Genomic DNA, 26,685 nt, shown 5'->3' on the forward strand with positions numbered 1-26,685 from the left:
TCCTTTGTTCGTTTATTCATTTGCGAATATTTTCTCCCATTCTGAGGATTGTCTTTTCGTCTTGTTTATGGTTTCCTTTGCTTTGCAAAAGATTTTAAGTTTCATTAGGTCCCATTTGTTTATTTTTGTTTTTATTTCCATTACTCTAGGAGGTGGATCAATAAAGATCTTGCTGTGATTTATGTCAAAGAGTGTTCTTCCTATGTTTTCCTCTAAGAGTTTTATAGTGTCCAGTCTTACATTTAGGTCTTGAATCCATTTTGAGTTTATTTTTGTGCATAGTGTTAGGGAGTGTTCTAATTTCATTCTTTTACATGTAGCTGTCCAGTTTTCCCAGCACCACTTATTGAAGAGACTGTCTTTTCTCCATTGTATATCTTTGCCTCCTTTGTCATAGATTAGTTGACCATAGGTGTGTGGGTTTATGTCTGGGCTTTCTATCTTGTTCCATTGATCTATGTTTCTGTTTTTGTGCCAGTGCCATATTGTCTTGATTACTGTAGCTTTGTAGTATAGTCTGAAGTCAGGGAGTCTGATTCCTCCAGCTCTGTTTTTTTCCCTCAAGACTGCTTTGGCCATTTGGGGTCTTTTGTGTTCCATACAAATTTTAAGATGGTTTGTTCTAGTTCTGTAAAAAAAAAAAATGCCATTGGTAATTTGATACGAATTGCATTGAACCTGTAGATTGCTTTGGGTAGTATAGTCATTTTCACAATATTGATTCTTCCAATCCAAAAACATGATATATATATCTTTCCATCTGTTGGTATCATCTTTAATTTCTTTCATCAGTGTCTTATAGTTTTCTGTATACCGGTCTTTTGTTTCCCTAGGTAGGTTTATTCCTAGGTATTTTATTCTTTTTGTTGCAGTGGTTAATGGAAGTGTTTCCATAATTTCCCTTTCAGATTTTTCATCATTAGTGTATAGGAATGCAAGAGATTTCTGTGCATTAATTTTGTATCCTGCAATTTTACCAAATTCATTGATTAGCTCTAGTAGTTTTCTGGTGGCATTTTTAGGATCCTCTATGTATAGTATCATGTTATCTGCAAACAGTGACACTTTTACTTCTTCTTTTCCAATTTGTATTCCTTTTATTTCTTTTTCTTCTCTGATTGCCGTGGCTAGGACTTCCAAAGCTATGTTTAATAATAGTGGTGAGATATGAGTATAGCTACTCCAGCTTTCTTTTGATTTCCATTTGCATGGAATATCTTTTACTATCCCCTCACTTTCAGTCTGTATATGTCCCTAGGTCTGAAGTGGGTCTCTTGTAGACAGTATATAGATGGGTCTTGTTTTTGTATCCATTCAGCAAGCCTGTGTCTTTTGGTTGGAGCATTTTATCCATTCACATTTAAGGTAATTATTGATATGTATGTTCCTATGACCATTTTCTCAATTGTTTTGGGTTTGTTTTTGTAGATGCTTTTCTTCTCTTTTGTTTCCCACTTAGAGAAGTTCCTTTAGCATTTGTTATAGAGCTGGTTTGGTGGTGCTGAATTCTCTTAGCTTCTGCTTGTCTGTAAAGCTTTTGATTTCTCCATCGAATCTGAATGAGATCCTTGCCGGGTAGAGTAATCTTGGTTGTAGGTGCTTCCCTTTCATCACTTTAAGTATATCATACCACTCCCTTCTGGCTTGTAGTGTTTCTGCTGAGAAATCAGCTGTTAACCATATGGGAGTTCCCTTGTATGTTATTTTTCATTTTTCCCTTGCTGCTTTCAATAATTTTTCTGTTTCTTTAATTTTTGCCAATTTGATTACTATGTGTCTTGGCGTGTTTCTCCTTGGGTTTATCCTGTATGGGACTCCCTGTGCTTCCTGGGCTTGGGTGGCTATTTCCTTTCCCATGTTAGGGAAGTTTTTGACTATAATCTCTTCAAATATTTTCTCTGGTCCTTTCTCTCTCTCTTCTCCTTCTGGGACCCTTATAATGTGAATGTTGTTGTGTTTAATGTTGTCCCAGAGGTCTCCTAGGTTTCCTAAAACTATATAGATTTACATAAAAACTTAAATATATAAGATAATATAAATTTTAATAGTAATAATAAAAAACAAATGTAAAATAATAGTCTTAGTTCTTGTTTGCAGGCAGAATAGAGCCCGAGGCAAAAGCTTTCTGTGCTAAGCTTTATGGGGACCGAACAAAGGCGTGTGAGACAGGGAAGAAGGGTGAGCAAACACGAAGCTGTAGGTCACTGATGCTCACAGCTTTCTCAGGGAGCCTAATGGTCATTTGTGCCCTGATGTCCTCGGAGGGGCTCCATGAAGCTATTGTCCAACAGATAGTCTACTGGGGGCAAGAAAAAAGAATTTGACAAATAAGAGGAAGAACTCAATTGATAAAGTTTATCTTGTCAGAGTGCCACCTTCCTTGCATTTTCTGTCCTGCATCATTGATCGTGTGCCTCAGCAAAAACAGGGGACGTCCAGGGTGGAAGTCGAGGTGCACAGGGAGTGGTGTGGAGAGGTAGGGGCGACTTGTGCCAAGACACATGAAGGACTAGGAGTTGTCACCTCAGAGGGTTGCTCTGTCTAGACAGCAAGGCAAGGGTGTCCCATGTACTGAACTCCAGCAACAGTATATAACGGGTACAAAGAATATGAGGTGGAATATCCAGGTACTCACCATCCAGATTAAGGAGGAGAATAAAAAAAACCAGTAACACTGTGGCTTCCTAGATATCTTTTCTCCTTTCAAATCCTCTTCTTCCCCTTCCCAATGAAATCTATTCTGATTTTTGTATTATAATTCCATTGTCGGTTGCATTTTTGAAATACATAGTACATATTCTTAACAATATATTTATTAATTCTGGATCTTGAACCATCTATAAATTGCATCCTGCTCCGTATTTTTCTGTGTTTTGCTTTTGCAATTGTTGAGGAAATGTAGCTAAAGACAAAATCTCCTGCCAACCCAGGCAACCTGTCCACGAAGGCAGAAGAGAAAGAAAACAATTTTATATCGGGTAAGCATTAAAGCAGAGTGTGATGTAGATCACAGGCAAGTGGTGTTATAATTTGGCAAAATAAGTTTACCAAGATTGTTGACTGAGGTTACCGCACATTAATGGTGTATTGTTTGTTCATTTTATTTATCATTACGTGTAAAAGTCAGGTTTTTAAGTTTTCACCAATCTGATGTATGTAAAATATTCTCTCAGTTTTAATTTTCATATCCCTGGTTAAAAATGAGATTGGGCATATTTTCATTTATTTATAAGGCATTCATATTTCTTGCTCATCTTTCAATTGGTTGTTTATCTTTTTCTTTTTGGTTTACAAGACTTGATTATATATTTTGATTTATGCTCTATGAATTTCAAAAATACCTTCTAGGTTTGGAACTTGATTTTACATTTTCTTGTAAAATACTTCCTGGTGAAAGATCCTAGTTGTAATGAGTCAAGTTTATTTTTCAATCATGATTTATGCTTTTGTGTCTTGTTTAAGAAAGTCATGCTCACAGGGTCCTGAAGATATTCATCTGTATATTTTTTTTCTTATTTTTCTTCTTTTTCATTTTTTTTTCATCTATATTTACTTTTTAAATTAAAAAAAAGTTTTCATATTTAAGTATCTGATCTTCTAAAAATGATTTTTCTGTATGGTGTGAATTCCCATTTTTGTTTTTTTATGTGTTTAATCAGTATTCCAACATCACTGTTTTATTAATCCATTTTCCATCATTATTTAAGCTCCTAGTTCATCTCTACTGATCAGCATTGCTTTCCCTGTCATATATCATGTTTCCTTGTATATAAGGGTCAATTTTAGGGCTTTTTATTCCTGAGGGCCCCACTGGGGAGCCACGTGTTCATTGGTGTGACAGGGATAAATTGAAAATTTTTGCATTTCTATTTTTAGTTTCTGTTTCATTCTGCTATTGATTCTCTCCTTTATCTTTCTTTGGTTTATTCTTTTGTATTTTTTCCAAATGACTTTTTAAAGAATCTTTTCTGCATCTTTGGTTTTCTGCATTTTTAATAGGATGTGTCTGGAGTGTGATTTTCTATATTTTTAAATCCTGTTTGTGTGTTTTATGTTTTATCATGTCTAGAAAATTCTTAGACGACATTCTCTTTTTAACATCTTTATTGGAGTATAATTGCTTTACAATGGTGTGTTAGTTTCTGCTTTATAACAAAGTGAATCAGCTATACATATACATGTATCCCCATATCTCCTCCCTCTTGTATTTCCCTCCCACCCTCCCTATCCTACCCCTCTAGGTGGTCACAAAGCACCGAGCTGATCTCCCTGTGTTGTGCAGCTGCTTCCCACTAGCTATCTCTTTTACATTTGGTAATGTATATATGTCCATGCCACTCTCTCACTTTGTCCCAGCTTACCCTTCCCAGTCCCTGTGTCCTCAAGTCCATTTTCTACGTGTGCATTAGACGACATTCTTGAGATGGTTTTTAGTCCAATCTCTGCATTCTTTCTGTCTGGAAGAGTGACTCAATATATTTCAAAGTTTCTCATTCTATTTTCTGTACCTCTTAAATTCTCCTATTTAACTGCACTGCATCTGGGTCATTTCTTCAGATTTATTCTGCTGTATTAATTCTCTCTTTGGTTTTGTTTCATGTGCTGTTTAACTCTTCCCTTGAGTCTTGAACTTCAATGATTATCTTTTTTAGACCTTTTTCTTGGTTCTTTGTCAAATTGGCTTGGTCATTTTTAATAGTGTCTTGATCCTTGGCTATGGTTTGATTCTTTGTTCTTTAAACATTTTATTGCTTGTTTTTATCTTCTATGTATTCTGGTATTAGACTCCTCGGGGATCTAAATCTGCTGTCTTTGTTTCTACTGGCTCTCACCCAAGATGACTGGTTTTCATACGTATTTGTTAATTATTTTGGACTAATATTTGACTGTGGGAAAATCCTATGGGAGCTAAGTGGAGGATACTTTCCTCCAGAGAGGACTTGTGTGATCATCCTGGGTCCACTTGAATAAATATTTTGGCTTTTACTTCACAGATCATATGTGTGATATGAAGTCAAGCCCAAGATGCATGTGGTGGCAGGTCCATGGCTAAACTGTTTTTATGAGAGACCATTTGTCTTCTTTATTTCTCCCCTAGAACCAAGACTAGGACAGACAGGTTTAGCTCCCTTTGCTGCAGGGCTGAGTTGTCAAGTCATTCTTTCCCTCTGGTTGTTTCTTTGTTGGGGCTGGGGGGGACTTCTGTCCAGTTTCCATCTGCAAATGTCCTGTCCTCAGATATCAGCATGGTGGAGCTCTAGACTCCTGTTGTTGGTATTTGTCACCAGAACATTTCCAGCTTCATATTCTCTTTATCACTCTATTTTTAGCTTATCATCATTATTTCTTGCCTCTTGGGGATTTTCCCAGACTTCCTTTTTAGAAGAGCAATGCATTTTAAAAATATGATTTTGTATTTTATCAAATATCAATTTTTTAATGCAGTAGGTTGGCCTAGCGAGTTCAGAGTATTAATTCCCAAATGGCCAGAAACAAATGTCTCAGTGTCTTTCCAGAAATATATATGAAACAACATTTCAGTTACTCTGAGCTTCTGGAGAAGAAGGAAATAAAGGAAATAAATAATTGCCTGGCAATGTGGGAAGGTACTTTGCAAATATCTCAACATTTTGGGAGGTGGTATGGCTAAATATCATTAAGAGAAGACATTTTACTGTAACCACAGCTTCTGCAATGCCTGCAGGATAGAAGAGGTTGATTCATTAATTCTGTTCTCTGTGTTAACTGTGAACTGTTGCCCTAAATTACTTTCTAAGGGCTATAGATTATAGTCAAATCCTCATGGAGAGGACTAGATGTATAGAAAATCTCAATTATAGAATCTGTAATAAAATTTTCTTAGCCAAGTCTCTGTTCTAAGATCCTTCTTTCTGACACTATCTACGACATGAATGTTATCTTAGAACTGATAAAATTCAGTATCTGCTGAATAGCCTCACATTTTGAGTGTCCTGACTTAATTTTATTAATGAACCAAGTGATACCACTCCATTAATGAAATTAAAGTGTTTTTTAAAATAAATCTTATTAAAGATGTAAAACTGAGGGAAAACTGAAAATATGTTGAGTTAAATTTCTTGACACTGGAATAACACTGGAAAATTTAAATGACCTCCTGCCATTTCAATTCATCCTGCAGACAACTATCATAGTATTTTCTTTTTTAAAAATAATTAATTAATTAATTAATTTTATGGCTGTGTAGGGTCTTCGTTTCTGTGTGAGGGCTTTCTCTAGTTGCGGCAAGCGGGGGCCGCTCTTCATCGCGGTGCGCGGGCCTCACTATCGTGGCCTCTCTTGTTGCGGAGCACAAGCTCCAGACGCGCAGGCTCAGTAATTGTGGCTCACGGGCCTAGTTGCTCCGTGGCATGTGGGATCTTCCCAGACCAGGGCTCGAACCCGTGTGCCCTGCATTGGCAGGCAGATTCTCAACCACTGCGCCACCAGGGAAGCCCGTATTTTCTTAAAGTACAGATCTCAGTACATGACCCTTCCTTTACTCAAGGAACTTTAATTTCTATTTCTAACTTCTTGCCAGAAATTTCTATGCGGATGCACAGTTTACAGTCAAATGATACCTATCTGAACTGAGCTTAGTTACACTTACCCCCATTAAATCAAGATTTATTGAAGTCTTCCTTTATGTTTTATTCTGTGCAAGGCAAAGTGAGTCAAAGATGGATTAGCCATGGTACTTACCTTCCAGGTGACTTTCAACCCAATGGGGGTGGGTAGGAGGGACAGAAAGCGTGTTTAAAAAAAAAAAATCACATGGTATGGTAAGGGCTAAAGTGGAAATTTATACAAGTGATCCTTTCTCTTTCTCAGTTTTCACTGTATTTTATATTTATCTCTCATGACATTATTACTTTCACCTTTTAGTAGTTCTCTCTGACTTCTATGACTTCAGACTTTTTGAGGTGCAAAGTATAGATATTATGTTGTGTGCTTTTTAAGACAATTATTTGGACAGTTTTAGGTTACAGAAAAATTGAGGGGGAGGGACAGAGATACCCCATTTACCCCTTCCCCACCAACCCCCCCCCCCACAGCTTCCCTCACCAGAGTGGTACGTTTGTTACCACTGATGTACCTACATCGAAACATCAAAATTACACCAAGTCCATAGTTTACGTTCGGGTTCTTTCTTGATGTTGTACTTTGAGTTTGGGCAAATATATAATTACATGTATCTACCATTAGAGTATCAAACAGCATATTTTCACTGCCCCGAAAATCCTCTGTGTTCTGCTTATTCAGCCCTCTCTCCCCCCATCACCTCTTTTTAAATTCTCTAACATCTTTAGCTGAGTGCCTTGCATGGAAAAGTAACAATAACAGAACAACAGCAGTAACACCAATAACAATATAAATCACTTCAGTAGTGTTAACTGTGTGTTAGTCTCTGTTCTAGGGTTTTGTATGTATTAACTCATTTAATCCACACAGCAACTCTCTACTGGGCTCTATGACTATCCCCATTCAACTAATGAGGAGACTAAGGCACAAGTTAAATGAAATAACTTGCTCAGACTCGCTTAGCTAGTAATGCAGAGCCCAGAGCTGGGCTGTAGATAGTCAGTAAATATATTTTGAAAACATAATATCAGGTAGCTGTTTAAAGAAAAATTTAAACACAAAGTCAGAAATTCTACATCTAATACTAATGCATTTTCCTTCGGTGTTCAGGTTACATAATTTGTGGAGACTGTAAAACTATATCTGTATTAAAGAGTTTATTTATATCTGGTGGGAAACTCCTTAGTAGTGTTTTTGCCCTAAGACATAAAAGATTGACACATTTTACCCCTAGCAATTCAAGTTGGATTGTCCTCAAGGGACAGACACTTCATCAGCATGCTGGACATTTCTTGTGTTCTACATGGAAGCTTCCCTAATTCTCTGAATATAAATAAGCTTTACCTGCAATATGTAACAGCTGACTTTATAACTTACTTATTAATGGAATACACTAAACTGAAAGTCATTTAGAAACCTGAACTTTCTGCCCTCTTCGTCTTTTACCTTCAGGCCCGAAGATAATCAGAGCTTGTTAGAGTTAGAAGGGGCTTTGGATCATGTGGTCCAACCAACTCCTTTTATGCACAAGCAAGCTACAGTTCAGAGCAGCTCTGATTCACCTGAGGCCACGCCGTAAGTTAAGAGAGAACAGAAATGAGGACAGTCCTGTTTAGAGATGAGATGGACATGCACAAAACAATCGAGGCATGTTTGGAGGATAGCATGAGCTTTTACTTTGGAAAAAAAAATATACACCATTCTCTGTATTCAAGTAATTTACAGTAGGGAGAAGATAATGCAGGGGCACAAGGTACTACATTACAGAGCAGACTGCTAGGGTCCACACAGGTGATCGAGGCTGGTTTATATGGGATTACAGGGAAATAAGGGGTGCATTGTGGCTGTCATATTCAGGAAAACACATTCATTTATTCATTTGATCATTCATTTTTATTTAGCATATGCTCTAAGCCCCACTCTACATGCTGGAGAATCAGTGATAAGCAAGATAGACATGCTTTGTCCTCATGGAGTTTATAAACTTATTGAGATAGATAGGTCTTCATTTATTTCTGCATTGTTAACAATGAAAATTCAGAATAAGCAAAGGCTATTTATTCAGAGCTTGTTATAGCAAGGGAGTCAGCCACTGCCATCACTTGAATTTGACAGAGACCCAGAGACAGGCAGAAGAGTGGGAAAACTATAATAGAGAAAAAGGGAAGGCTTCATATGTGCCCTGATTGAAGGCTGTTGGCAGGGGAAGCTGTAGGCAGGCTAATAAAAGTGGACACCTTATGGGGTTAGCTAGGGGTACATGTTTGGCTTTGTCCAGTTGACCCTAAGTTGGAAGTGGGTCAACAATTAGGGAAGCAGTTATTAACACTGGTCATTTAGGGGCCAATTTGTTACAGAGGTTATTGTTTGGCTTCCTGGAATGGCTGTTAGAGATTGTAGTCTGACTTCCGACAAGTCTGATTTGTAGAAAATAGGTTGGCTTCCTGGGCTGGTTGCTACAGAGTGTGGGTTAGAGTTCTATTTTTACAAATGACCTAGACACTATTTATTTACTTAGTCTCCACCAAGAAAACAAATGCTCTGAATCATATAAATAAATGCTACAAAAATAAAAAATCAGGGAAAGGAATAACGTGTGGTCAAAAGGTGAGAAGGATGTTATTTCAGACAGGATAGTTGGAGAAGGCTTCTCTGAAAGTAACATTTGAGTAGAAATTTGAATGATGTGAATGAGAAAGCCATGAGATTTTGGGAGGTAAGTGGAGAGGAATGTTTCTGGTGGAGGACAAAGCAGGTGTAAAGGCTCAGTGGTGGGAAGAGCCTGGAGAGTGTTGAAGACAGTGAGGATTGTTCAGAGAGAGCTGGGGCTGGGGGATTGGTGTCCTCTAGATCTTACTCTAAGGTCATCAAAGAAATAATTCTACCGCTTGGGATAAATACCACTTCATATATTACAATGCACTGTTGTAGCAAAAACACAGCTCTTAACATCAGCCATTTGAGCTGGGCCAGGCGTAATTGCAAATAATAGGGAACAATCATAAAGCAATAAGATTCTGAAAAATGTAAGACACTCTTTCAGGCAACATTTGGCCTGGAGGATACAATGCCCATGCCTAAAGCTAGGAAGGTCTAAAAAACACATCACCTTGTGCAAAAGAAAGTCTGTGGTGGGAGGGGTCGTGTAGAAGTTAGAGGTCTGTTTCAAAGCACATTTGTCTCCAGGCGGTCTTTTTCTCTGGGCATTTTAAAATAGCTGAATTTGGACTGCAGATAAAATTCCAAGTCATTTTTCACAGGCAATATTAGAACTTTCCTCTGGCTAAAACTCTGGTAAGCATAATTTTTAAGTATATTCCTGTCTGTATGTAAACCTTTGCTAATATTTCAGATTATTCCCTGAGGAAATATTACTAGAAGAGAAATGAATGGGTCATTTCTAGTTAGTTTTCTTCCTAACAGCTCTTGCATTATTCTTGAGAATGTGGGAAATTCAAGAGGTGGAGAGTCTTTTATTATTCCTTTCAAATGCAAATGTGAGAAGTTCAGACATGAATTATAGAAGCACATCAATGGCTGACACAGAATGAAATAATAGTGATCACTGGAGTGACTACTAATTCGTACAAGGGTTTTTATATATTATCTTCTTTAATCCTCAAAGCCTGTCCTATGAGGCAGGTATTTTTATTCTCACTTTGCAAGGGTGGAAACTGAGGGTTAGCCCAAGGTCTTCAAACCTCTACACTTGACTCCAGAGTCTGTGATCTTAATCTGCCGACAAACAAAACTAGACAATAACTTGAGTGGGTAGGTACACCCTAGCCATTCGTGGCTAAGGGCTTCGTCCTTAACCTCATGAAGGAATTATTCTCACCTTAAACACTCCTGCCATCTTCCTCCCAGCCTTAAATATTCTGCTGAAACTCTTTCTGTCACATTTTGTTTCCTAACTGTTCTGTTTGCTTCCACCTTGTTCTGTGTTAACCCTAAAACTATAACCACAAGTTTACATTCACTTAGTTTATAGCTCATTCTCTAGTGTAAGTGCAGTAGTTGTGAAGTAATTATTTTGTTGTCATCATAAAATATGTTGAAAAGACCCTGAACAACTAAACATTTTTGGTACGACCTTTACACAACCTTGGCCCCTAGATGTTTCTCCCCACCCTCTTGCTAAAACCCAAATTGTCCACTAACAGCTGCTGAGCTGCCGTCTTACTTCTGGTGCCCAGCCCCATGGTTAACCCAACCTATTTCCCTGAACCTTCTGAGAATTTGAACAACAAACAGTTCTCAGAATAGGGGTTGGGTTTTCTCCTTTCCAAAGGAATAAAAGATTTTCTTTAGGTATTTTAAGGACATACTTTTCAACTCAACTGACACGATTGACTTGTTTTAGCCCTAGTTTGGCTAAAACCGTGTGGTCGGTGGTCTTATGCCTCAGTAATAATATTAAAACAGCAGTAAAATCACTTACTGAGCAATTACTCAGTACCAGGCTCTGAGCAGCCTCTCTACACTATTTCTTAGAAGAAACGCATGCGATACACTGAGGATCTTGTTTTGAAAACAGTGAAACTGAAGCTTAGGTTAAATAACTCCCGGAGTCACACACGTGGTGAGTGTCAGAGCTCAGTTTCTAAGCCACGTGTACTTGACTCCAAAGCCTGGATTCCTAACTTCTGCAGGCCTGTATTTGTCCAGTCAAGACACCCCTTAAAACAACTGCAATTTCAAACCGAAGGCATAATTCAGTTATGCTTAATTGTTTGTTATGTAACCAGATGCTTAAATGTATAGTGAAATTTCCTGTTTGGTCAGCAAATTATATTTCAAATGGGTCTTCCGTTGGCTCTTCTTACTCTCAGAATACTTTCATCTGTGTAAAAACAATTGTGACTATAATATCTTTTCACAACTGAAAGGGAAAGAAAGCACTTTACTGGGCCTAAAAGTCCATTAATTTGCACTTCAAGTACATTCATACCTTTGGAGACCACAGGGCACAGAACACATCTCTTTTATAGCTTGAAAGCACAAATTTGTTACTTATTTAAATTTTAAGAAAATCTTCAAGATTACTTGACAATAAATTTGTCTAAATGACTTTTGGACATTTTTTGTTAAGATCATTTCACTGATACTTTCCATAAATGCCTTTATTAAATAATACATGAGCCACTTTTTTAGCCATTTGTTCGTGCTTTTACTGAGATTGAGCCAAATGACCAGCAGAACCTTAGCTAGTAAAAACAAAACAAAACCCCTCACACCTGTGGGTCCTTGCTGTCAACCAAGTCCTTAATATCTAAAGGGCAGGTTTAAATAATCTGTTGCTACTTTCCAAAGATGATTTGACAGTTTTGTGCCATCTGCCAAGGATGTTGTTTGCTAAGCTTTAGGTTACAAATCCTCCAACTAAGTCTCATTTTGTTCAGTCTTTCTGCGTGTTATGTTGTTAACACTCAAGTCCAACAGAATGGCCACAATCCTAATCATCCGCTGTGCTGTCATTGTGCGGATGGGTTTGCATCAAAGCTATTAAAGTATCAGTAAGCATTTTAAGAGGGCAGGATTTTTTTTAAAACTCTTTTTCTTTCCTTTTTCTTTCTTAAGCTTTTTGTTACTGGAGATACTGAATTATACTCGGGTCATAGATAATTCACGAAATATAAATGTTGATAGCATTTTCATACTTTTTAATAAATCAGTGCACGGTGAAACCACTTTTTCTGCACTTTTATAGGAGAATCAGAATGCTTTGTAATAGTTTACAGTGGCTTGAAAAGTTGGAATCAGAATGTGTAAGTGGATTTTTTTTCAAGGAAGAGTATACTCTTATGTTCCTTAATTTTCTTAATTCTAATGGGGAGGAAGGAGAAAGGAAAAGGAAACTGTTAGTTACTTGCTTTATTAATGTGGCTTCTCCTACGGAAATGCTTTTATATGCGCTCATAACAAGCCTAGAGAAAAGGTAAAGTTAGAAAACAGATATTTAGAATTTTAGGTCAATAACATATTTATCATATGAGGCTGCACACATTAAAAAATGTACTAAGCTCTTTTAAGGATTTTCCTAAGTCCATTCACTGTTTCATTAAATGGTAAGTTTTCCAAGAATTAATAATACAGCAACATTTCCTGTCAGTGAGAAGACTGAAGAGAGTGGAAGCATTTAAAGCCATGACTACCTCCTAAAATATTTAATTTTAATCTTAAATTCGAATTAATGGCATCTGAGGAATTGACTTTTTTTTTGTTTTAACCTCTGTCCATGTTTGCTGGGCTGGCCATGGCCTGTTTGCTCTCTGATTCCTTCCCAGCCTTATCTCTTGCTTGGCAGTGTAGGGGTCAACATCGTCGGGCTGATTTCCCGCCCCCCCCGCCCCCCCCGCAGGTGATGTTGGCTTCCAGCTGGGCCTGGCAAATGGGAGGCTGGAGGGGCAGTGGGCGGGGACTAGATGGCAGTGGGAAGAAAAAGCCAGGGTATCCCCATACTGCTCTCTCCCCTGTGCCCACCCCTGATCTATCTCTGCCAGCTGCTCTATCCCCTCATGCGTCCCCTTTGTGCCTGGCAGGCTCACTGTTGCTTTAGCTACTACTTGGTGATTGGCATCCCTGGACTCTGATAACATCACTTCCCCTGTCTCTCCAGTGGAGGAGTGGGAGGGGCTTCTTCTGTGCTACTGTCTGGGTCACCTCATCATCCTGTTTGATTTTTTCAACCTTCCAAATGCCACTGTAGCCGATTACTTTTATTAAATTAATTCTATTTTAAATATTAGGAGTGGTTTCTGTCTTCCTGAATGGTCCCTAAACAATGTACTTGCCAATACTGTCATGATGATTTTAAGAATTTTCTGTATTCTAGTATAGAAGCATAATCCCTTTCTTTGGGGCATACAAATGGTAATGGAGTGAAGGGTTTTTTCCCCAAATTTGTGTCTACCTGGAATCCAGGAATGTGACCCTACTTAGAAGTAGCATCTTTGTGGGTGTTACTAGTTAATATGAGGTCATACTGAAATAGAGAGAGGTCCCCAATCCAATGGCTGGTGTCCTTATAAAAAGGCCATGTTACTACAGAGGCAAAGATCAGAGTGATGTATTTACAGGCCAAGCAACACCAAGGATTGCTAGCAAGCACCAGAAGCTAGGAGAGGGGCATGGAACAGATTGTCCCTCAGGAACTCTAGAAGGAACCAGTGTTGCCAATACAGTTTATTTTAAGCTTATGACTTCCTGAAGTGTAAGAGAATAAATTTATGTTGTTTAAAGTCACCGAGTTTGTGGTACTTTGTTACAGCAGCCCTAGGAATCTAATACACCTACTATTTTCAGTATCTGTTATTGTCATTCTTACTTTCTTCTTAATTTATGTTAGGCCAAGGCTGCTGATTTTCCCCATGATTGGGACCAGGTAATTAGCGTAGCTGGTCTGATGAAAAGCAAGCCATGACCTTAGAAGGGCTGGTACAATGACATTTCCCCTAAGCTGCATTAATCTAAAGACATGTCAATTCAGTAATCTAATCTAAAAATGCATTTCTCTAGGAACACTACATTAAAAAAATATATAACGATATATACAAAAATATGTAACATATCTGTAAGTTGTGAAGCACAGTAAGCCAAGAAACCATCACTAAATTTATGAACTGGAAGAGAGGTTGCTCATGTATTTCCTACAGTATCACAGATTGTACACAATACAATCACAGTATCACAGTTTCCTACAGTATCACAGGTTGTTTTTGCCTGAGTATAATTAGATGATCATAGCTCTGTTTTAACATAGTACACTTTATAACGTTATGTTGTATTTCATTTTTGTTTCCCTACTGTAGCATAGTGTCAGGAATATTAAATGCTATTACTGTTATTTTGGTGAGTGATATTTGAATTGGAGGTCTAGAGACCTGGACTTCTGGAGTCCTGATTTATGTAATCAGCACTTCCACTAAGGAAAGGTCCAACTGAATAACGATGAAGTTTCTCTCTCTCCTCTCTCTTTAGCATTCATTAAGCCTAATTCCAACACAATTATTCAAATAATCCAATAAAAAATTATATATTGGCGTTCTCAAAATCATATTACTTTCTAAATATGATTTCAGATAATTTTCAGCCCTAAATTTCGTGATTGTATACTTGATAGTGACTGTTTATGTCACCAGGCTTAGTCAAATGAATTTCTGTGGATGAGAAAAACAATTCGGTAAAATGTTTTTCTTAAGTGTTTCTTAAACCTCAATTTATTTTCATGTTTTTATATTGTGATTTGATGTAGTGAAAAGTTCTTAGGTCTTTTATAGTTTCAAGTCTTTAATCAATTTTAGTTTGTGTATGGTGTAAAAGAGTGGTCAATTTCATTCTTTTGCATGTGGCTGTCCAGTTTTTCCAATACCATTTATTGAAGAGTCTATTTTGTTGTAGTAAATTAATTGATCATATATGCATGGGTTTATTTCTATGATCTCTATTTTGTTTCATTAATCTATATGTTTGTATACAAATACCCTACTGTTTTAACTATTATAGATTTGTAAAGTAGTTTTAAATCAGGAGCATGATGCCTCCTGCTTGGTTCTTTTTCAGGATTGCCTTGGCTATTTTTTGTGTGTGTGTGTGTGTTTCCATACAAATTTTAGGATTATTTCTTCTGTTTCTTTGAAAAATGCTATTGGAAATTTGATAGGGATTACATTGAATCTGTGGATTGCTTTGGGTAGTATGGACATTTTAACAACATTCATTTAATCCATGAGGCTTACATATAACAACTTATATCTATAACAGTCTATTTTAAGTGGATAGCAACTTAAGTTTGGCCCCATTCTAAAGTTCAGTGTTTTTACTTTCTTCCACATTTTTATGTTTCTGATGCCATATTTTACATCTTTTAATCTTGTGTATCCCTTAAATAATTACTGTAACTGTAGCTTTTTTATACTACTTTTGTCTTTTATAATAGCTGTATAAATGACTAATCCACTACCTTTACTATATATTTATCTTTCCCATGAGATTTATTTTTTCATGTTTTCTTGCTTCTAATTAGCACCCTCACACTAATTAGTTCTTTCCCATAAAAATGTTATCTTTTAAAAACAAATCTATTTTTATGACTTGACATTTCTCTATTGACATACCCATCCCCAAAACACCCAACAAATTATACATGCTCACTTTAAGGAATTACCACCAAGTGTATAACCACCATCTAAGTAAAAAAACTGATTCTTGCCAACATCACATAAGACCCTTTAATGTCCTCTCTCAATCTCCCTATTTTCTTTCTAAAAATAACCACAATCTTGACTGTTAACACTATGGTTTAGTTTCACCTTTATCAGCTTTAGTATATTTATATAATTGGAATCATATGTTTATTATGTGGCTGTGGTTGTTGTTGACTAATATGCTAATGTGATTCATCCAAATTTTTGTGACTAGCTATAGTTAATTTATTTCATATATATATATGTATAATTTCTTAAAATAGTTAAGATTTCTTTTGATTGGTGTTTGCATGGTATACATTTTTCCATCGTTTTATTTTTTGGCCTTTATGGATCCTTATATTTAAAGTCAATCTCTTGTAAGCAACATACAATTTTTGTTGATTTTAATTCCAGATTGACAATATTAGTCTTATCCTTGATAAGTTTAGTTGATTTAAATTTATTTTAATTGGTAGTTAGGTTTGGAGTTGTTTATTTTCTATTTGATTCATATTTTTAATGTTCCTTTTATCTTCTCTTTTTGTATTAAATATTTTTGTTATTTTCCCTGTACTACAAATTATTATACATTCTTTTAATATTCTTTTACTGATTACTATAGAAATGCTACTATACATCATTGCCTTATTACTAACTAAAAAAATTATTAATTTTACCATTTCCCTAATATGGATAGAATCTTAGAACCTCTAACATTTTTTACCAACTTTCTACCTTTTATTCTTTTGTATTTTTTCTACATATAATTAAAATTTCACAAAATATCACAATTATAGTCAATTATCTGGGTTCATCCTTATTCATTCACATATATTATTTGCATAGTATTAACATTTATTTATATGTTCATATATATCCAGTATTCATTTATAGTTATTTTTACTGGTGATCTTCATTTTCTCTTGGTTTACACATTTTCTTCTGGAATAATTTTTCTTCTGCCAGAGAAGCCTCATTACTATTACTTTTTTTCATAACTGCAAGGAAGAAAAACTCAGTCATTGCTTGCACATTTCTTTGTTAACCTTTATTTTTAAAAATTATTTTCAATGGATATGGAATTCTAGGTTGAGGGTTATTTTGTCTTAGGCCTCTGGAATTGTCTTTCCATGTCCTTCTTATTTTTATCATCACTGTTAAACATTCTGTCATTGTTGTTCCTTTGAAGGTATATTTTCCCACATTGTTTACTTTTAAGTTTTATTTGTCTTTGGTTTATTGTGCTTAGGATCTACAGAGCTTCTTGAATCTGTGGATTGAAGTCTTATATTAATAAGTTTTGGAGTTAGCTCATGCATTAACTGTTCAAGTATTTTTTTTCCTGCTCCATTCTTTCCTCTCATTTTGGTACACCAATTATACATATGATAGATTTTTTGAGCATTTACCATTTGCCTGTTCTACTCTGTTCTTTTATTTTTTTCCCCCATTTCTTTCTCTTCATCTAGTTATTTTTATTGACTTGCTTTACAATGTACTATTCTCATGTTCTGTGTTCAGTCTGTTATTTAACCTATCAACTGAGTTCTTTATTTTATATATTCTGTTTTGCAATTTTCAGTTCTAGATTGTCCATTTGATTCTGTTTTGTAGATTCCAATTTTCCATTAAATTTCTCCATTCTTTTATCTATTTGATCCATATTTTGTTTCTTTAACATATTAAAGTCTTTACTAACTCTATAGTTTATCTGTATTTCCATTTCTATTTACCATTTCTTTTTCAATTTCAGTAACATTTTCTTCTTTGCTGTTCTAGTAATTTTTAAGTTATATGTTCACCATTTACATATGTTGGGCATATAAATAATGGTAGAGATTCCTGATGTTACAAACTTCCACTAGAGAGGATTCTTTCTTATGTTGTGCAGATAAGAGTGAGAATCTTGTTATCTCAATACAGTTAAAAATTGAACTGGGTTGAAGCTGACTTTGAGTTTAAGTTGCACAGTCTACCTCTGGCTCATCTTTGTTCAAGGATATGGCTCTCCCAGACCTCTGGTTTTAGAGCCTGGATGGTCTTATTTTTCTTAGGTGTGAAATATTGTTGTAGTTCCAGTTCTGTGCTTCAGAGCCAAATCTCCAGGCTCACACCCTGCATATTTTCAAAATGTGACAAATATTGAAAGAAAAACTTGACAGTGTGCTTGAAGCAAGTTTTTGTTTGCCTAAGCACTGAGAAACTAAGAATTTCGGTCTGCTTCTAGATTTTGACCTATGTCTTCTTATACCTTTATAGCCTCAAAATTCAGAAAATCTCCTGTTGAATATATGAACTATTGTTTTAGTTCTCTCAAGTTTTCAATTTGCCACACTATTTCTTTAACTACTCAAAGCTTTTCACTTTACATTTTCCCCATTAGAGGCTCTGTTCTTAGGCAAACTTGAAACTTGGACAAATCAGACCTTGAGTCTACAACAGAAATTATTTCATGTTCCATGGGAAAAGTAATTGGATGTTATTAGCTCCCCTAAGAGAATTTCTCCTCTTAGATACTTCTTAGAATTCTCCTTAGAATTTTATTTCATCTAACTCTTCGCTTCCACAGATTCTGAGTACCTTTTAAAAACATGCTTTGAATAATTAATTTTTTACTAGTTGTTGCTGCAGGAGCATTGGCCTGCTGTGAAATACCTATAAACTAAAGTTTGTCTGGATTGGTTATTTTTATTATCCTTCTTCCCCTCTTTGTTGGATTTTTAGTTATATAGTCATTTCTCTATTTTAGTTTTTACCCTAGGTATTATATTACAGCATACACTTTTACCTTATTCTTAATGTCTAGACAACGAAAGGTGTTTCAGCTATCTAATTTTGCACAAAAAACCATCACAAAACTTAATGCCCTAATCCAATAATTGATTATTAGTCTCATGTTTCTGTGGAGACTGGACTTACCTGGAGAATTCTCACTTGGATTCTCTTACGGTTCTAGTCAGATGATGACTAGAGCTAGAATCATTGGAATGCTCAACTGGGCTGGGTGTTTTCGATGGTTCACTCACATGGTCAGCAGTTGATGCTGGTTGGGAGTTCAGCTGGGGTTGTCGACCAATTAAGTTCTTTCCTATGACGTAAAGTTCTTCTATAGTAAGCAGTCTCCAAAGATGTCCTCCTCAGTGAATCATGTCCCCCAGTATTCACAGCATTGTACATTCCCCTACCTTTGAGTCTAGACTGACACTTTGACTCAATTTTTCCAGTAGACTATGGCAAAAATAATGCCATATTGTTACTGAGGCTAAGTCGCAAGAAGCCTTGCAGCTTCCATCTGAGTCTCTTGGCATGTTATCCATGAAGATGCTTATTCTTGGAATTCACTTAGCATGATACGACAAGCTCAAGTCAGGTGGAAGGACCATGGAAGAGCACTCAGGTTGATATTCCCTTCTTAGTTGATCTTGAACTCCAATTTTTGGTCCACTAGCCTCATGAATCTTTGTAAAGCCCTGCTCAGCTACTCTTCCTCTTTTCTGCCTCTTTTGGAATTAGAAAATATACCCAGGGGGGAAATAGCCTCAAATGTTAGCTTCGTCTCTTTGGATATTCCTCTTTATCCAGGTCTTGGCCATGCAGGGTTTTTTTTAATGCCTCATTAGCCACTTGTTGCTGATTATAGATCTTTAAAACATTTTATGCAACTTTCTGGTTTTTCTCTGCAGGAAAGTTTGCATTGTCACTACAGGAACTAAATAAATATAAATTTCACTTATAAGTGAAATGAACCACAGCAACTGCTAAGTGAACTTATTATTCCATGTATGCTTAGTGTTATTAAATCTGAGTTTTCTGTGATTTTAAACTGTAATCAATTTATTTTTAAAGAAAGCAATTTAAATTGAACAGTGCATACTTTGACCTTAGTTTAATTTTTATAACAAAGGTGAAACACTTTTCTCCATACCTCATTTTTCTTTTTGCAAAACCATGAACCATTTAGAAGCTTGGTGTGCTATATTCCTCTTCATCTGCATTTATCCTGTCTCTTCTAGTTCTACATCTAAATACAACTTGTAATGTAGAATTAAAAAAAAAAAAAAAAAAAGGACTTCCCTGGTGGTGCAGTGGTTAAGAATCCACCTGCCAATGCAGGGGACACAGGTTCAAGCCCTGGTCCAAGAAGATCCCACATGCTGCAGAGCAACTAAGCCCGTGTGCCACAATTACTGAGCCTGCGCTCTAGAGGCCACGAGCCACAACTACTGGCCCGCGTGCCACAACTACTGAGCACGCATGCCTAGAGCCCGTACTCCGCAACAAGCCACCGCAATGAGAAGCCCGTGCACCGCAATGAAGAGTAGCACCCGCTCGCCACAACTAGAGAAAGCCCACACGCAGCTTTCCTATATCTTTTTTAAAACTTATAACATTGAACTTCTAACATCTCATTAGGACAATCAGAAGGCTTTTCCTCTGCCTCATTCCAATATCATTAGCCATTCAACAGAATGTACGGACCTTTTATATTGAGTAGAGATAGGACTCTGAGGATGATGATAAAAGAAAAATTGGTTTGATTTTTTCCCCTTGATTTTGTTCTCAAATTCTCTTTTCTTGTAGTTCATACATTTTGATTTTGGGGCTTATGTTGGCAGGGTGACAGATTTTTAATAGCAAAGTCATGTGGGAATATTTCTGATAAAACCTGGAGAACAAATCTTTCCAACACAGCCACTTGCCTACTATGTAGGTTTTAAGTCGCTGAAGTTGTACTGTCTTGATAACTCATTGTACTTTAATACATTGCATTGGAATCCTCTACTTATGTTTCTAAGTCCACAGTGCAAATAAAATTTCCTCAAGGACAGTGACCATTCCTATTCATCTTCTATCCCCAGTACCTAAACACAACTGTCATATAGTCAGTGCTCAATAGATGTACATTGATCTGACCTGATAGGAAGCACAAGCTGCAGTTTTGAGATCAGTTATTGAAATATATATATTATATTTATATAATATATATATAATATATATATATTAACTGATATATCAGTTAATTGAAATGTAGTTGATGTACAATTTTGTTAGTTTCAGGTGAGCTACACAGTGATTTGACATTTACATACATTTTGAAATGATCACCACCATAAGTCTAATAACCATCTGTCCCCATACCAAGTTCTTAATATATTACTGACCATATTCCTTACACTGTATACTACATTCCATGGCTTATTTTATAGCTGGAGGTTTATACCTCTTAATCCCTTCTACATATTTTACCTCTACCACCACCTGCCCTCTCCTCTGGCAACACACCAGTTTGTTCTCCTTATCTATGAGTTTGTTTTCATTTTGTTTTGTTTTTCTGTTTTGTTTTTTAGATTCCACGTAAAAGTGAGATCATGAGAGTTTAAATATTTTGCTCAACAATAAGGACAAATCATCTAGCATTTTCTGGTATAAAACAGGGCTTAATTCAATATCAAATGATTGCAATGGTCATTAAGTAAAAGGAAAAAAATGAACATTAAGTTGGCAGGAAAAAAAGCACTCACTGCATTTCTCCACCAATCCTATTGTTTTCTTTTGCTAGATCTCTCCCTACTTTCTCTAATTTTTCTCTTCTAATCATAGTCATCAACTGACATTATTTGATCCCCACCTAGCACTAAGTATTAGAAATACAAAATCAGATTATATTTTCAAAGGCAAATGTTGATCACTTATTTGCCAGATATTACCTTAGGAACTTATGATACAGTAGAGACCAGAAACAGATATTGTCACTACTTTCTTGGAAGAGTTGATAAGGTAATCACTGTATTTGATTGCACAAGTGATCTGTAAATAGAAAACGCAGCCAAATAAGCTTCATAGATTTGAAATAAGTCATTATTGCTGAAGACTGATGGGATTAGGTCTCAATGCAGAAGTAGAACTTGAATAGTATCATGATTTTTAAAAGTAGAAAGATACACTGCTTAGTTAAAATTCTTGGAACTGTGACCAACTTGAAGACTAGTTTGAAGCATGATCCCATAAAATGACAAATGGATACATTAGACACCAAAACTTAAAATGTTTACTTTTCAAAAGATATTAAGAGAATGAAAAGACTTAGAGAAAATATTTTAAAATAACATGTCTGATAAAGGACCTGTATTCAGAATATATTAAAGAAGTATCAAAACTCAATAATAGAGCAAACAACCTAATTTTAAAAATGGGCTAGCGATTTAAACAAAAGACATACAGATAGAAAATACGCACTTGAAAAGATGTTCAACATCATTTATCTTTAAGGAAATGCAAACGAAAACTGCAATGGATACAACTTAAATACACCTTTTAAAAAGGTTGAGCATATCAAATGCTTGTGAGGAGGGAGAAGAACTGGAATTCTCATACACTGCTGGTAGGAATATGAAATAGTGAGACCTACCGTATGATCCTATCTATTCCCCTCCTGGGTATTCACCCAAGAAGAATTGAAATGTATACCCACACAGAGACTTGCACATAAACATTCATGGCACCTTTATTTGTAATTACCCAAAAGTAGAAAGAACCCAGATATCTACTGTGGTGTGTCTGTGAGATAGAATACTATTCAGTAGTAAAATGGGGTGACCTATTGATACATCAAACAGCATGGATAAATTTCAAATACATTGAGTAAAAGAAGCTAGACAAAAAGAGTTCGTACTCTGTGTTTCCTTTTATATAAAATTCAAATTAATCCATGGTGATGGAAAGCAGGTCAGTTGTTGCCTGGTATATCATTATCTCTTACTATATAACAATATCATCAAAATTTAGCAGCTTAAGACAACATCCATTTATTATCTCATGCTTTCTGTGGGTTAAAAGTCTGGGCACAGCTTAACTGGGTCCTCTACAAGGCTGCAATCAAGGTGTTGGCCAGGAATGGGCTCTCATTTGAGGCCGGACTGGGGAAGGATCAGGTTCCAAGTTCATGTAGTTGTTGGTTCATTCAGTTCCTTGCAGGCTGCTGAGCTGAAGACATCACTTTCTCTCTGGTTTCGGACTGGAAACTGCCCTCAGTTCCTTGCCTCATGGCCCTCTCCATATGGCAGCTCACAAATTGGCAGGTTGCTTCCTCAAGGCTAGCAAGGGAGAGATTAGGTGGACATTACAATCTATGTGCACAGTCATGTACATCCTATCACCTTGGCCGTATTCTGTTCGTTAGAAACAAGTCACAGGTCTAGCCCACACTCAAGGGGAGGAGATTATGCAAGGGCATGAACAACAGGAGGCCACCTCAGAGTCTGTCCACCACATTTGGGGATAGGAGGACTGATGAAATGGGGGATATACTTACAGAGGGGCAGAGGGAAACTTTTGGAGGTGATGGATATATCACTTTATTGTGGTGATTGTTTCATGGGTGTACACATATGTCCAAACATATCAAATTATATAGTAAAACATATAGTTTATTGAATGGCAATATATATAAATCTGTTAAAAAATTATATTTGCTTATATATCCAGATTCAAACTGAAGCCAAGTAAGAATAAAAAGGTGAGAAAAAACATAAGCATTTCCTTGGCTGCAGACAAGTGAGCCTATGTAATGACCTTGACTGTTCTCTAGATGAAACTGTACTAATGACATTAATGCAGCCAGCTTTCTGTAAAGAAATGCAAAATATACAAAACATTAGTGCCACTGATACCAATTCACATGTTACAAAAATTATGAGCACTTGTGGTTTCTGTCTTGTAAGCAATAATGAACAATGCAATTTATATATAGTTTGACTAGCAAGTAAATTCCCCACATAAAGTATGAACAGAATAAAAAAATAACCTGTCACATTTATGAAGCTGGAATTAGAGCTCTTAGAGAAGGTATATTATTTTAATGTCAGAAAGCAAGTTCTTTTTCTTTTTATGATAATGAAATTATGAAAATTTGTTTTACAGCATGGAAAGCATAGTATAACTTGATAGAAATGTGGGTATTAAAATTGGGTCACTTTTATGTTTACTGCTAATTTTGAAAGTGTATGGGGAAATACATCATCAAAGAAGGAAAGAATGAAAGCACATAGTAGTGTACTGCTTTCTGATGAGAAGAAATACTCACAGGTCAATATAGTCTATGTTAATGAAAATAGAATCAAAATGATTTCATTCATGATGGGAAAAGTAACAACTGAGTACTGACCCTCTGTTAGGAAAATATGGTAGGCATTGATATTGTGAATTGAATATTCAATTTTTATGAACTCCTATGAGTTATTTTTTTAAAAGGCAGGAATATGGGCCTGACATCACATTGAATCATCCATGGTGATACTGGGTTTCCAATGATGGTCTGCTTCATCCCAAGTATTTTGTTTCTTAATATAAAAGGCAGGGTACCATCGTGGTTAGAAGCACAAATTCTGGAGCCATTGTGCATAGATTCAAGTTCTGGTTGTATGAGCTCTTCCAAGTTATTCTACCTCTCTATGCCTTTGTTTACTGTAAATATCAATAGTAGCTGCTTCATAGGATTGTAAGTGATGAGGAAATTTTTATAAAGGGCCTAGGACAGTGCTTGCTGTATAGTAAACATTCTGTAATTATTTCTTCTCATTGTTATTTCATGCTCTTGAGCATGTGTATTACTTAGGGTTTTCCACAGAAGCAGAACCAATAGGATTTTTTTTTTTTTTTAAGGAATTGACTCAAACAATTATGGAGGCTGATAAGTCCCAAGGTGTACAGGGTGAATCAGCAAGGCAGAGATCCAGGAGACCTGATGTTTCAGTTTGAGTCCAAAGGTAGGAAGATGCTGATGTCCCATTCTGAAAGCAGTCAGGTAGGTGGAATTCTCTATTATTCAGCATAAGATACAGGCAGGCCTATTACTCTGTTCTTGTTCAGGCCTTCAGTTGATTGGATGAGGCCTACCCACATTAAGGAGGGCAGTCTGCTGCACTTAGTTTACCAATTTAAATGTTAATCTTATCCCCAAACATCTGCATAGAAACACCCAGAGTAATATTTTACCAAATATTTGGGTGCCCCATGGTCCATTCAGGTTGACACACAAAATTAATCCGCACAGCATGGAAACCATCAGACATAACATCAACACTATGCATAACTAGTTTCTATATTCTGTCATATTTTTGACTGAGATTTATTGATGTTTAAATGTTTTATTAAAACATTTCATAGTTAGGTTCACCCCTCTTTATTACTGAATGCTTGATGGTTCCTTGCCTTGTCACAATCATTATGATTTCTCTCCCTTTTGGAGTGAACAATTTACAAGTTGTATTGACTATAACATGACAGGCTGGCTGGTTACTGTGAAAACAAGTCAGAATATTTGAGTGATGAAGTGCCAAATCTTGTGTTTTTTCATTGATGAAAGACTCATTTATTTTTTAAAATTTTGAAGTAATTCAGAAATGTGGGGCCTTGTTGGATCTTAACTACCATTTCAGCAGCAAATGAGACATGAAACAAAAATTTTAAAATAATTACAGTGATATTAATAATGCCGGTAATAACATTTACTGTTTATTGAGTACCTACTATGTATGAAGCAATGTAACAGGAACTTCACAGCTGTTACTTCTTTAATTCTCACACACACCATGAGTTTGCAAGCATTATCTTATTCATATTTTACAGTCAAGGAAACTGATGGTCAGATATGTTAGGGCAGCAATGGAGCCAGTCTGGGATTGTAAGACTTGAGGGGTTAGACTCTTGATACCCTACTCTGTCCTTCTGAAGGAAGAGGTGATGCTTCAAAGCGTGGGGCCGCTTGGGAGATGGGTTGCTTGCTGCTGGTCTTCTCTTCCAAATGACAGTTACTGGGGAGTGACGTCTTACCTTCTCTTCCAAATGACAGTTACTGGGGAGTGACGTCTTAGCTTTAGTGTCTGGTTTATGCATTCCCCACCTAGTCACTGTGATCACTCCTCCATGCTGCCTTATAGTGAGAGTTAGTGGCTCTCACTAACTCTCATCATTGTGATTTTTTGTGATTTTTGTGATTTTATTTTCATTTTTATTGGAGTATAATTGGTTTACACTGTTGTGTTAGTTTCTGCTGTACAACAAAGTGAATCAGCTATATGTATACATATATCCCCATATCCCCTCCCTCTTGCGTCTCCTTCCCACCTTCCCTATCCCACCCCTCTAGGTGGTCACAAAGCACCAAGCTGATCTCCCTGTGCTATGCGGCTGCTTCCCACTAGCTATCTATTTTACATTTGCTAGTGTATATATGTCAGTGCTACTCTCTCACTTCCTCCCAGCTTCCCCTCCCCCGCCATGTCCTCAAGTCCGTTCTCTATGTCTGCGTCTTTATTCCTGCCCTGCCCCTAGGTTTATCAGTACCATTTTTTGAGATTCCATATATATGCGTTAGCATGTGGTATTTTTCTCTTTCTGGCTTATTTCACTCTGTATGACAGACTCTAGGTCCATCCACCTCATTACAAATAACTCAATTTCATTCCTTTTTATGAGCAGCTGTTCTAAAATGCTCTGGATTAATAGAAAACTTGAGGTATAGTAAGGCTAACATATTGGCACACAATGTTCATTAAAAAGATAGTTTATTACTCACAGTTTCTAAGGGGAGAGGGCATGCCATGCCCTGAGGGGCCACCTGGGGAAGCATCGGGGTTGGTCCTGAGGCTGAGGGCTGGGGGTGGGGGAACTGTGCGCACGAACCTTTACTGTGGCTTCCATGGGAGGGAATGGGTGAGGCAGAGCAGGCAGGTTTAGGATTGGCAAGTGGGCACAGGGCCTGTCCCTAGTTGTTGGATACCTGGCTCCGGGGTGATTAGGCAGGTGTATGGTGGCCTGGAATGTGAGAGCCCAAAAAGGAAGTTGGTTGGGAGTGTGGACCCTGGATGGGTTGGTTTGTATTTGAAAAGTGCACCCT

General features: G+C 36.6%; 1 long non-coding RNA gene across 1 annotated transcript; it reads right to left on the reverse strand.

Moving 5' to 3' along the window:
• Positions 1-6,040: 6,040 nt before the first annotated feature.
• Positions 6,041-25,735, reverse strand: LOC309655047. Its single transcript, XR_014260579.1, has 2 exons — positions 25,620-25,735; positions 6,041-25,578 (listed from the first exon to the last, which is right to left on the reverse strand). It is a non-coding gene; the product is annotated as an uncharacterized lncRNA (long non-coding RNA).
• Positions 25,736-26,685: the final 950 nt, after the last annotated feature.

The sequence above is a fragment of the Balaenoptera physalus genome (assembly GCF_965194825.1).
Source record: "Balaenoptera physalus genome assembly, chromosome: 2".
NCBI classification, from domain to species: domain Eukaryota; kingdom Metazoa; phylum Chordata; class Mammalia; order Artiodactyla; family Balaenopteridae; genus Balaenoptera; species Balaenoptera physalus.